This window comes from Ostrinia nubilalis, chromosome 19 (assembly GCF_963855985.1).
Source record: "Ostrinia nubilalis chromosome 19, ilOstNubi1.1, whole genome shotgun sequence".
Lineage (NCBI taxonomy): Eukaryota > Metazoa > Arthropoda > Insecta > Lepidoptera > Crambidae > Ostrinia > Ostrinia nubilalis.
This window is the reverse complement of record NC_087106.1, coordinates 4,566,196-4,579,862: the sequence shown is the minus strand read 5'-3', so window position 1 is coordinate 4,579,862 and position 13,667 is coordinate 4,566,196. Positions and strand designations below refer to the sequence as shown.

The window sequence follows — 13,667 nt, the reverse complement described above, 5'->3', positions numbered from 1 at the left end:
TTTGTACGTGACACGGTCATGCAACTGCATTTCAATTTAAGTTTTTAAAGTTATATTTGAGGGAAATTATGAAGTCGGCTTTTTAGTTAATTATTGCGGAGTAATTTATGTTTTTAAATAACTGGAATGCAGTAAGTACCTATCTGAAAAGTCCAACTGGCTAGAATAGTATAACGGTACCCAATCGGTATTATTTTTCATAGGTTTAAAACATGATAGACTTCTGTGTTATTTTCACCGTTATCGCTGGCAATTGATTGTGGACCATAATCAAAAAAACTTAACTATCGTAAGGGATCTAATGCCCGTAACTATTCACAAACATTACTATGAGATCTCATTGTGCGCGTGGACGCACAGGGTGACACATGAACCAATCACAGAGCTCTATTCAACGCTGTGCGTTCGATTTACTGCTTCTCTTAAGCAAGGATCGTTTGTTAATACGGTGTAAGCCAGTATCTATATATTAGGGAAAGTGAAGAAAATTCTTTAATTGTATTTTCTACTTTATTCTTTCAGGGAGTTTTCACGAAAATAGGTATTTCAACTTATTATATTTTACAGATCTGTTATAAAAATCTATATTCTAAACAAAAAGAAAAGACAACTTGAAGATAGATAAAATGCATCATTTTAAACACCCAACTCTTTATTACAAATTAACAAGGAAATAAATTATATCTTACACACAATAAATACTAATTAGCACTCACTAGCCTATTATTAGATAATTAACAGAGTTTCTATTGTCACTCGACGTTTTTAATTACTATGATAATTATTAAGTGGATGTTATGTAACTATTTTAAAGAAATTAATTCCCTATGTGAATAAAACTAGCAAAAGTTCTTAAATTCAATGCTTACCTATTTTGGTTTATAAATTCTGTATCGTTATTAATTAAATGGTATTACAAAGTACTACAGAAGAAAATTGAAGAAAGAAGAAGGAAATCGTTATTAATTAAATGGTATTACAAAGTACTAATATGGTAGGTAAGTTAAAGGTTTCTATAGTGTTCCATAGAAAAAAATATATTGATTTTGGTAGAACTAGACATATTATGAATATAAAATTAGAGTTGTATGTAAAACCAGTAAAACATACATTACAACACATTATTTATTTATGTATAGCTATCAATAATAATTATAATTAAAATTTTAGGAAACATTTTATTTCATAAAGCTTGTACCAAAAACCTATTGAGTCTCTTAACCCTTTCGCTACCACGTTAAGTCCCAAACTAAATAATTCGACTTCCTGAACAATTCTTAATAACTACCAACAATCAAGACAAGTTCTAAATGGAAAATATTCCCATTTATTTATAACCATCCCCCCGTTCTAGACATTTCGAACCTTTGAATTGTTGAACTGGACAATCAATCACCCGCTCACTACATAATTAATAACGCCCCAGACTGAAATCACCACCCCACGTCAATTGTCGGCCCCACGAATGGTGGTGGTTTTTCTTATCGGTCCATCATAGAAACAAGGGTACGAAATAATCAATACGGCCCCACCCAACCCCACGCATGCGTGGTGGTTATACCACGGTGGTGGTGGCACGGCCCCACCGCCAGAATAAACCCACGCCACCAAAGGTTTTCACATTTGAGTACCACCAACGGGTGAGCCAGCACGTCGGTATGGATTCGAGGATTGTGGGTGCCTGGTCTCTGAGACCACCATGTAAGTAGACTGGTTACGCAATTTTGGTTTTCCAATAGACTCGTTAGGCTTTTAAGGGGTTAATACTTTGAGTGAGACCATTATTGGAGATAGAGTACCTATTCATTTTTAATCAACTTTTGGGGTAAATTCAAACTTGTGCTAGATTCCTATTTCCGTGATAACATAACCCAGATAATAATTATCTAAAGTAGGTACCTATCTAAAGTTTGTTGAATTGTGTAATCGATAAAATCAGTATCGATTTTCCGAAAATAGATTTAAAATGTACCATCGATTTTCGCAGAGTTCGAGGCCGCGCGTCGGAAGACGGTAAGACAAAACTAGAGTATTTTGAGGAGCCCGCTTTTTCTTTTTTGTTTGAATTTTTGTTGGTTTTGAACGCTGTAAATAATTAAAGCTCACAAGCACAGTGAAGTGTAAAGTATACCACGGACGTGTACTAACATTTCTATGTACAGAGTTGAATAAATATGCTTTAGCAAACACACACGCTATTTTTTTGTGCCTCACCTCTCCGTATTACACCACTCACGCTCGTGTCCATTAGTAGGATTACGTTTTGTTTTTAAACACTACCACTGTTAGTCGTTTAGGAAATTAATTCCATTGTGATGATTAAACGTTCCTTTTTCCGTATATTTTTCGGAAATTAATACTTTAAAGTATGCTCAGACTTCTAGTAATACTTTAAAATATGTTTAGATTATTTGTACGTAAGTACCAAAGTCGTTGATTTTACGTAATAACAAAACGTAGGTACTAGGTATTATGACAGCATTTGATTTCACCTTTGATCATTTACGTAGTTAATTAACATTTGAACCTAAAGTTAAGTTTGACAGTTAGATAATTTTATGGGTTTTCATTAATTCCATCTAGGTAGACCTTTATTGCAAACCTGCACATAGATTTATAGAAGCATTCTAGTGATATAAGTTGTGAATATTTGGGTATTTTATAAGACCTATTTTTTAAAATAACTTGAAAAATCCAATTGCCTAAGGTGGGAATCGAACCCACGACGATGTTTGAGACGCGACTCTTAACGCTAGAAAATTTTTCGATAACTAATTTCTAATTATCTGTGGAAATAGATCAAAAGATGTAATATTCTTGAGAATAAATAAATGTTTGAAACACTACGACAATACATTTTATATTCTAGGTATATGAACGTTTAAATACTTTGTTAAATAACGTAATAAGTTTTAATTGACTTGCGCCTACGTTATTCTAAGTGCCACCACTTTATTTAAATGTCCCTTCAAAATTAAAAAAACTTGCGCCTTCGTTCGTAAACACTGTAAAAAGCCTTTTATTTCGTTACACAAGTCAAAGTTTCCTATGCAAATACCTTTATTAAAACCTAGACAATTTTTAAGTATCACAATATTTGTGTCTAGCCGTCATACCAGCAATTTTAGTAGTTGTTTTTGTGTAATCCGATAAAGTGAACGGTTCGTTCTCGAATTCACCTGTCATCGATCTCGGCACTTAAGTAATAAGATTAATTTACTTTACTCATTTAATAAACATCGTTTTGGAAATGAAATACAAAACCAACGTTCGAAAAGTTTTTCGGAAGGTTTTCGTAGATTGGGACTTAATAAGCAATTACTTACATAATTAACCAAATTGAAATAACTGTTACAACAAGTAAAAAATAAAACAGTAATCTCTACTATAATTACTGTGTAAATTAATTTGGCTAGTGCAAACAGTAGGTAGATCGATAATTTGAATAAATTCTATAACTGATTATATTGTCTCTATCAATCTATTTAATTCTATATGACTTATATTTTGTCCTATTTTTCCGAGGTACTTATAATTTTTGTACTAAGCAAAACAAATAGATTTAGTGCTTCTACCAGAACATACTAGAGAAAGTTATCATACCAAAAAAAACTAACATCTGAAGTTATGCAACTCTGCTACGCGAGCTCTTTTGACAAATTACAGTTTAACTGTTAATTTTACTTATTTATAGCTCGACATTTGTAGAATTCGGCCGTAAAAGAATTTTAACAGCATGTCAGCGTTCGGAATTTATTATTTTATTACGTAGTAGGCGCGTGCCATACGTCGTGAAAATTTACGATCGCTCAGATTTCGTGCTGTGGGTCCGCCTACTCGGTCATTACGGTTTTGGAAGAAACACAATGAACAGTTAAAAAACTATTAGTGGCCATGCCTACCGGGTTGACAACAAACGATGAATTGGACCTTTATTTTGCACCAAATGGTGGTAATTTGGTCCACGAGTTGAGTTTACCGTTAGTGTTTTGAGTTTAAAAAGATTAAGTGATTTCTGGTTTTTAGATTAGCGTTACAATAATGCGTTCAAGTTTATGTATTGTTGTAAGTTATAAGCAAGTCTACCTTAGAAATATTTTCTTTCCATTCACAATACCGACGACAAATTCCAAATTAGGTAGGTACTATCATTAGTAAATATTTAGTACAATGACATTTTTACCTAAAAGTCTTATTGAATTTTATCATGGAATACGGAAAAAATCTTAATAATTGATAAAAAAAATAACCAAAAACATTGTGAAATTAAAACAACACATTATAAGGAACGACTGTTGCGAACATTAGCAACAGAAGGCAGACAAGCAGGCAATGTAAAATACATTCAAATCCCTCCCCAACCTATCTGGTCAACATGGAGAGTGCATGCGAAATCCTCAATTTCCCTCTGGTTTTGATGGTCTTCCTCCCGTTTGGAGACTAAACTACCTCATGCTAATGATGATGATGATGAAAACACTGTCAAACATTATAAACACTGTTTAAACAGGTAGGCACTGTAATTGCCTACACTCTCTTATCGGCAAGCAAAGTTATTATGTCCAACCAATAAATCAGTGTCCACCCAGCAACTGCTTGTCAAACACCTATGGTTTGTTTTGTAACAATTGACCCAGATCTGGTAGATTGGAGATAATCAGCCAGTTTAGGAGGAGCTGCATCTTAATATCACTCTAGTGTGAACACTTTCGTAGTGAAACCATGATTGGTACTCTACCAATACATCTGACATCTTTGCGTTAATTCTACGACTTTTTCTTCTTCTTCTGTGTGTTTTCTCATTTCTTCTTCTGTCTTCTTGGGTTGTCAGATTTGCTGCTGAGAATTGGGATTTTAAAGAAAGATAAATTGAACAGTCAACTGCAGATATAAAAAAAATCTATACTTTCTGGGCTAGTTCAGTGATTCGTCCCACAACACGTTCGTCCTACTGGGATGAAACACTGAATTCAAAAAAATATATATTTTTCATTCTGGATTCGTCCCATTTAATTTATTCTTAAACATAATAAGATTTAGTACCGTCAGAAAGTAGCCGAGCCCGGAAGTAACAATGTTCCTACAAAGTTCCTAAATAAGGCCATCACACTTTTTTAACTTTATACATAGTTATAAGAATTTTAAAGAAGTCTTCGTAACTACCAAACTTTCATTGAAACTCTGGAGTTTCCTGGGGAAGTGAGTTTAGATTTGTATGATCTGTCACGTCATAATATGTCAAAATCACCCCTCGCGTGCCGATCCCATATCTCAGGCACTGACTAAAAGCGGTAGACCCACAACTTCAACAATTTAGTAGACCAATCATGCTAAGAGCGTTCGTTCGTTCGTTTGTTGGTTTCAGCCGAAAGACGTCCACTGCTGGACAAAGGCCTCCCCCAAGGATTTCCACAAAGACCGATCCTGCGCCGCTTGCATCCAGGTACCTCCCGCGACCTTCACCAGATCGTCGGTCCACCTAGTGGGAGGCCTGCCCACGCTACGTCTTCCAGCTCGTGGTCGCCACTCAAGAACTTTCCTGCCCCAGCGGCCATCAGCTCTTCGAGCTATGTGCCCCGCCCACTGCCACTTGGTTTTAGCGATTCTGCTTTAAGAGCGTATTGTCACTTTTGTGACACAGTCCCAGGTCAAGAACTACTAGTAACTTGCAACTAAATCTGTCATTTTGTACCGCGTTGTTTTAATTATAAGACAAATGTTTTCGCCAGATCAATTAGATAACATAAATTAAGAATGGCTATCATTTCGCGGCCATGACATAGTTTATGGTCGCGCTAATATAAATTGGCAATTTTGTTATTATAATATGACTGTTAAAAATATTAAAATGAGTGAATTAAAGATTTAAAAGTATAACGTTTACTATGCGATCAAAAATCTTTACTCAAATCACTGGATACCCTTAGTAGACAGGAGTATTCACCACGAGGAAGCTCTTAGCCTGCATCTTACTTGATGGAAAGAGATGATCAGGCCGAGCTTCACCTGGAATCCTCAACCACAGAGGAACTGGCTATCTTAGCTCCAACTGCTGACATTGATGAACACGTAAATGGTAGCAGCTAGACTAGAGGAACTTAGAACAAGTCCACCACCACAAACAGAGAAGAAAATGTCCCCATTGGGAATTGAACCAGGGACCTCTCCGTTTAAACTGCCAGTTTCTATTGGCACGGACTGAAGAGCCGTCTTTCTGTTCACAAGTATTATCTTTATCAAGATTGTAATGACTTAGAAATATGTCGTAGTTATTCTTTAGTCTTTGCATATTAAGTAGACAGTTTAGATTGTTTGCAAAATAATTGATGTGGAAACGTAAGCTCCAATATACCAAGACCAGTAACTTACTGGTAGGCATACAGGGTGTTTTAAGTATGGATCAAACAAAAAGGTTTCATTCTACTGCTCAAATGCAACAATTTTCCTCAAGAGAAGGAAGTTGAAATCTTTAAAAAAAAAGGATTCAAACGTAGGTAGTTTGATTCTTATGTGATCAATTAGAAATAATGTTGATAAATGTAAGCATCCATGGTTCAGCAGTGGGAGTCGGATTCCCCTGTCTTAGAGGTCCTGTATACTGTTAGCGTCATATTTATATTTATACAATAACTATTGTTATTTTAGTAATTTTTAAATTGATTGTAACAATGAAGTAATAATTAACCTATTTTATTTAATGTATTTTATTTGATTTCCGTTTATGTTGGTTCAATTAACTAGGATTGCAACAAATATGATTTTAATAACTACCGGTAATTTTATTAATATTTATTGTCGATTATTATGGTAAAATATAAAACTATTTTTAGAAATATTTTATTATAATTATACACTTTCTTTAGTTTTCAATTAATTTCTGTTACGAGTTGTTAATTTGACTACAATTACAAAAGCCAATCAGAGACGTCAGCCAATCGGAAGCGTCGACCAATCACAGCACACCGACTTGTGGTGGGGGTGATTGAGCGGGGCATTCGATAGCAGAGCGAGAGTCAGTCTTGATCGAGCGCTGAGCGGAGTAACAGTTAAGGACGAAATATTAATATTGTAAAAGTGTTGTGTGAAATATATTGTGAAAGTGCTGAAAAGTTATACGGAGTTTAATTTCCACTGACCTGACCCAATAGGTCAGAAGTGGGATTACCAAGAAAATTTTGCATTTTCTTACGCCCACGAGCCAGAAAACAAACGTAAGTACGTTAGTAAATTTGTAATGGTTAACCTAATGTACGAGTATTTTTTTTTCTTCTTTCACTCCCTTCTTGTTCTTTTATTATTTGACTTGATCAACAAATATGAAAAGATTTTTCACTTATTTTTAAGCTATTTATGGGCAAACTTTTTTTTTAATTCCTCTGATAAATTGTGAAGTGATAGAGAAGTAAAAAAAAACAAAATATTTGTCTTGCAACTGGGAAATATAATTTAATTAACTGAATTATAGATTTTTTTTGTGCCACGTTTTACATTTTTAATATTTTTAACTCGGTTTTATTACAGTTAAATAATAATGTAAATAGCTTTAAAAGATGCAATGCTATTGTAATATTATAACATTTATTGGTTTTATAATAAAGTTAATGTTAAGTGTTTGTTGACTTATTACGCCGCTAGGTGATTAAATTTATCCTGGCATTTGCTAATTTTATGAAGGTTACATTGCTCTAATTACTATGTGGTTTAAATGTAATTCAATTTATAATACGCATAGATGTTCCTATTAGGCATTGGTATCTACTTTAAAGTATAAAATTGAGATGGTACTGATGTGACATATATTAAGCTGGTCTCTGTAAGTTTCAGATAATTGAAAAATGATGGAGGATAGCGATGATGCCCTAGGTGGAGGGTTTGAAAGGAGGGATGCCCTAGGTGGAGGGTTTGAAAGGGATGCCCTAGGTGGAGGGTCTGAAAGAAGGGATGCCCTAGGCGGAGGGTCTAAAAGGAGAACAGCCCTAGGTGGAGGGTTGAGGATGAGGTACAAAGGGGTACCTGAGGAAAGGGATAAGGAAGGGAATACATCTGATGAAGAAGGAAGTGTTATACTACCTTCAAGGCAAGAAGGCGTACGACATGCTACTTGTAAGGGGAGAACAAACCGATCTTCACGACCAGTATTGCGGAGACGGCGCTATACTACTTCGTCGGAAACTGAAGGAGAGCCACTCTCTCCGCCACCAAGGGAGAAAAGAAGCTCTAGGAAGAGGCGCGGAACTGGTGACTCAAGGAAAAGGGCACGGGTCATTTATTCATCTTCAGAATCAAGAAATCAGTCGCCATCTCCGAAAAGAAAAAGACCATTGGAGAACAGAGAAGAGGAACGGGATACCAAGTTAGTAGATAAATTTCTGTCTATTTTAGAAAAAGTTAAGAGTTCGGATAAGCCGAAAATTACTTTTAATTCGAGTGTGATACCGGAGTTCGACCCTTTATCTAGAGATCAAACTGTCTCGACATGGATCACTAAAGTAGAGGAATGTGCCGAGGTTTATGGATGGGAAGAAAGGGAGATTATCCACTATTCCCTACCAAAATTAAGCGGCGTTGCTAGAACATGGTATCAGGGTCTAACTTCGATATTACATACGTGGTCAGAATGGAAAAGGAAACTAATTGAATCCTTTCCATGTAGAGAAGATTATGCCGAACTCTTAACCGAAATGTTATCTAAGAAGGCTAAATATGGTGATTCTTTAGAGCATTACTATTATGCAAAAATTAATTTGATAAATAGATGTAAAATCACCGGCAAACAAGCAGTAGATTGTCTTTTGTACAGTATAGAGGATCGGGCAGTAAAAGTTGGTGCCCAGGCAGCTCAATTTCGAGAGCCAGAACAGGTGCTTAAATATTTCAAAACAGTTAAAATAGGGCAGAGCAGAGACAACCAAGATACGATGAGGAGACGTTCTGAAAACAACGTGGATTGCGCAGATTCTTCGAAATCAGGTAACACCAACCCCATGATTAGGTGCTTCAACTGCAACGAGATCGGGCATCCAAGTTTCAAGTGTGAAAAGACGGCATCTTCCGTGAAATGTCACAACTGTAATGAGGTGGGTCACCGTAGTTATAAGTGCGATAAAGCTCCTTCTAAATGCATGACATGTGATCGGGTTGGTCATCTTACTTCCAACTGTTATAAAAACATAGGAAAGTCAGTTTCTAATGAGTCCGAAAATAATTCAAAGCAGAAACTTGTATCTTAAGTAATGACAGAGGTTACTGGTATCAAAAAAATGTGTGTAACGGCATGTAATGGATTTAAAAGTAAATGGGTCTATAATTTCTTGTCGCATCGATCTAGGGAGTAAATGCTCTTTAATTCAGATTCCAATTCTCTGAACCTAAAAATGGTTTATCGAAATGATGACGCAACCTTGCCAATCCTCAGTGGTGTAGGAGCTAATATGGTCATTACGCTTGGAGTAGTAGTTGCCACGGTACCTAGAAGATCAATATATATCAGATAATATCATCTCGTACTTAGTGGAAGACGTTCTGGCGCGTCCTGTCTTGTAAGGTCTTCTTCCTTCTTCTTCTTTTATTAATGGCGATGAACTTGACATGATGAACTGAAAAACTAGACATCCTTATAATTCCCTAACGATATTAAGTTTGACTCTTGACGTTCTCATGTATGTATACAATGCGCGCAATCCAAGTTTCTGCTGATTGCGAATTGCTAGATTTTAAAATTGATGTAAAGGTCACGTTACGTGGTTTGAGAGGTCAGGAATATTATCGTACAATTATAAAAATATTATAGATGTCTCACAGAAACCGATATGTATTATAAAGTATTTCAAGACTTTGTCGTGTCCTACGATATAAAGCATATTCAAAAGACCCAGGACTAGTGGGCAGGTTAAATATTTTAGATTATCGCACTATTTTAGATGCATTATCCACATCCATCCATGGCGGCGACGACAAATGATAGGACGAGCACCTACAAACATACAGGTTGGTATTAACATTACTAACATAAAACGATACCGAAGAGCCCTTCAGAATTGTAAAAGTGGAACAGAAGGTAAAGTATGCCATTAATTTTTAAGCACTGGCCACACAGTACCTCACGATGGTAAATAAAAAGATGGAAACCTGTAGTAAAGTATCAAGATCCCTACCGCATAGTCCTCGATACTGACAGGTTTGTTATTAAGGACACACCTTTTACTCGAAAAAGTGGGTAGATTTGGATGAATTTCACTAAAAATTTTGAGTCTGAATCATCTGAAAATGACGTTGCAAAAGATAAGTAAATAGTAAATTTAAATTGGGTAATGTCCTCTCTCAGAAACACTTGTAACATGTTGATTGTCTGTTGTAATAATAAATAGTATGATGTCGGTGACTTTATATCCACTTTATTATATCTTTTATTATAGCTTTTAATATATCTAAATGAAATAATTATAATTTACACCAACTCTTTATGATTAGTTTTGTAGATGAAACAAATTTGAATTAGTTCTAATATTTATTTTAAGTCTATTAGGATGTTTTTTTTTCCATGAAATGTCAATTATGTTATATTGCATGTTATATTTTTTGTTTAAATGAAATAATAAGCGATGGGACTCGCTTTAAATAGGATGGCCGAGCTGTTAGCGTCATATTTATATTTATACAATAACTATTGTTATTTTAGTAATTTTTAAATTGATTGTAACAATGAAGTAATAATTAACCTATTTTATTTAATGTATTTTATTTAATTTCCGTTTATGTTGGTTCAATTAACTAGGATTGCAACAAATATGATTTTAATAACTACCGGTAATTTTATTAATATTTATTGTCGATTATTATGGTAAAATATAAAACTATTTTTAGAAATATTTTATTATAATTATACACTTTCTTTAGTTTTCAATTAATTTCTGTTACGAGTTGTTAATTTGACTACAATTACAAAAGCCAATCAGAGACGTCAGCCAATCGGAAGCGTCGACCAATCACAGCACACCGACTTGTGGTGGGGGTGATTGAGCGGGGCATTCGATAGCAGAGCGAGAGTCAGTCTTGATCGAGCGCTGAGCGGAGTAACAGTTAAGGACGAAATATTAATATTGTAAAAGTGTTGTGTGAAATATATTGTGAAAGTGCTGAAAAGTTATACGGAGTTTAATTTCCACTGACCTGACCCAATAATACGGTTTCTAGATGGGACCAATTTATTGTGTTTAGATGATTTGACGCCAGTGATTTTATTCAATACCATAGAAGAATAATAGGCAATTTTCCGATCATAAAAATTATAATTACTTTATAACTAGGAAAATCATAACCATCGTAATTTTCAGCCAACACAACTAAACCTTTAATTTTCATGCTTTTCTGACGAGGGTTATCATCGATTGGTTTCTTAATCAGATTCCCTTCGGTTTGTGAAAACATCGATTAAAAATTTAAACCCGTGCCGTGTTGTAATCGATTCTAGGTCGATAAGTGATCGCCGATCTGTCATAATAACTATTAATTAGTCGACAAAAAATCGGCACCGAGTCGTTTGCGGCATTTCACCAAGGCTTCTATGGTGTACCGACGGCAAAAAAGATTGCATAATTTAATTTGTAGAAAACGAGAGAGTGTAATTACTTTCTGTTGATTGTTTAAACTTTTGAAGCCTTTGAAGTATGACGGTTTGATTTAAGGAGAAAATGTTTGAGTCTTCTTATCTGAAGTCGTTTGCCTCCTCTTTAAAAAAAATCTAATTTATCCATCTCTCTCTCACTATAAGCAAGATACTAGTATGAGCGACAAGGTTAGATAGAGCCGTAAATATTGATCCTCCGAAGAAAAATAGGCCCTCAGACAGTGCTTGAAGGTTTGTCTAACTACCCAACAGTATTTAGTTGTAAAAGTTCAGTTGTAGAACAAAAATTTAGATAATTGAATATGCTATGGACTTTATAAGCTCTACCAAGGTCATATAGCTCGATAAAATCAGTATGATTGTTAAAAAAAATACTTCGTAAGGGATTTTAGGGAGCTAGGACTTGTCTAGTGAATAACTAGATACTATTCAGTCTTATTTGGTTATTTTTACAGCAATGATTTGGAATAAAGGATCGATTATTGCTTCTTTATAACATGCATGTAAAGTTGTGAAGACGTGGGACGTCCGGACGGTCCGACGGACCGACGACATCGTAAAGGTAGCAGGGAAGCGCTGGACGCAGGCCGCTACCAATCGATCAACGTGGAAAGCATTGAGGGAGGCCTAAGTATGTTCAGCAGTGGACGTCCTATGGCTGAAATGATGATGATGATGATGAAAGTTGTGAGGGGCAAAGTGTGTTAAAAATATACTTTTATGATCACAAAAAGTAATTACTAAATCTGCTGACCATACGTAGACGTAATTAAAGTAAATAGCGACAATTAGGTCGTAGGCTGCCCTAGCGTTAATGAGCGGCTTGAGTGATGGTTTATGACAAACATGTAACGCAATTAAAACTTTTAAGTTATTTACTAATTTTGTTTGAAAATATTTACGTGTAACTGAAAGAATTACTAAGGTGAAACCAGATTAATTGCTGTGTAATACAGCTTCTATTGACGTATTGAACAAAGTAGAAAATTACCTTTCCCATTCTTCCCATGGATGTCATAAGGCGACTAAGGGACAGCGAACGTCCCCAAACCGTTTGGCCAGCGTGAGGAGAGCCTCTGGTAAATTATAGAGGTCATGCTCCTGCAGTAGAGACCAAAATGATGACGATGACAACCTTTACTATCCTTTTTAGTTGCAATACCGAAGGATTTTGCGACAAATCTACACTTGACTTCTCTTACTTAAATATGGCAATTGTATTCAGAACTACTTACGAGTATAACATAGATTCAGTCACAATACAGTGGTTAAATTATATCATTCTAATTTATACAAGTGCCGCAAAATTCAACCGCCAAACGATTTATTACAATTCACTACCATATTTGAAACTGTTATTAGAACGTTTTCTGTGATTTAGTTTGTGATAAATTATTGTAACTGACTCACATTTGAATCTAATAAGTAATACCCATTCATTCATACCTAATAACCTACAAGGAATTCTGGATGCATGTATGTTAAAAAATACATACCTACAGTAATATGTTTAATCGACTTCAAAAAAAAGGCAGAGGTTCTCAATTCGACTGCATGTTTTTTTTTTAATTAAAAACATCAATTTGGAAAATAGACAGTATCAAAACGTGTCATAAAAACTTTTTCTTTTCTCTAATGGAACTTCTTGTTCACAGATAACCTCTGGGAAGAGTAATCGAAAATGGTCCCGTAACACTACCGTGGCTGTATGGTAAGTCTATTAATTTATATACATAGTTTCTAGAGTCGCGGGTAGTTCCAAAACAAAGAAACGTAGGTTACCTGATGCTGCTACGGAACTGTTTCCAGCTCTCGTTCCCACCGCTGCAACTCCTGTGTAGCCAGGATCTAGTAAGTTTGTCCCAAGGGAAACTAAACTGTCATTACACCTGCAACGAAATTAACCAGATACAGGGTGGAATTTTGTAATGCCACCTGGAGGAAAAGTACTCAAAATACTGTAGATAGAAAATTTTACTCAAAGGAAACATTCTTTTATCTTCGAAAATAAAAATAACTGCATTCAAAACTTTTCCGAAAA

At 35.2% G+C, this 13,667-nt stretch overlaps 1 protein-coding gene across 1 annotated transcript in view; it reads left to right on the top strand.

Annotated features, from left to right (window-relative positions):
* The first annotated feature begins 1,621 nt into the window (after window positions 1–1,621).
* The window catches only part of LOC135081388 (apoptosis-stimulating of p53 protein 1), a 59,462-nt gene continuing 47,416 nt past the window's right edge, over window positions 1,622–13,667 (top strand). The window contains exons 1-3 of the mRNA XM_063976108.1: window positions 1,622–1,701; window positions 1,988–2,013; window positions 13,282–13,337. The gene's annotated coding sequence lies outside the window, so the exon portion shown is untranslated. The remainder of the gene's footprint in view (window positions 1,702–1,987; window positions 2,014–13,281; window positions 13,338–13,667) is intronic.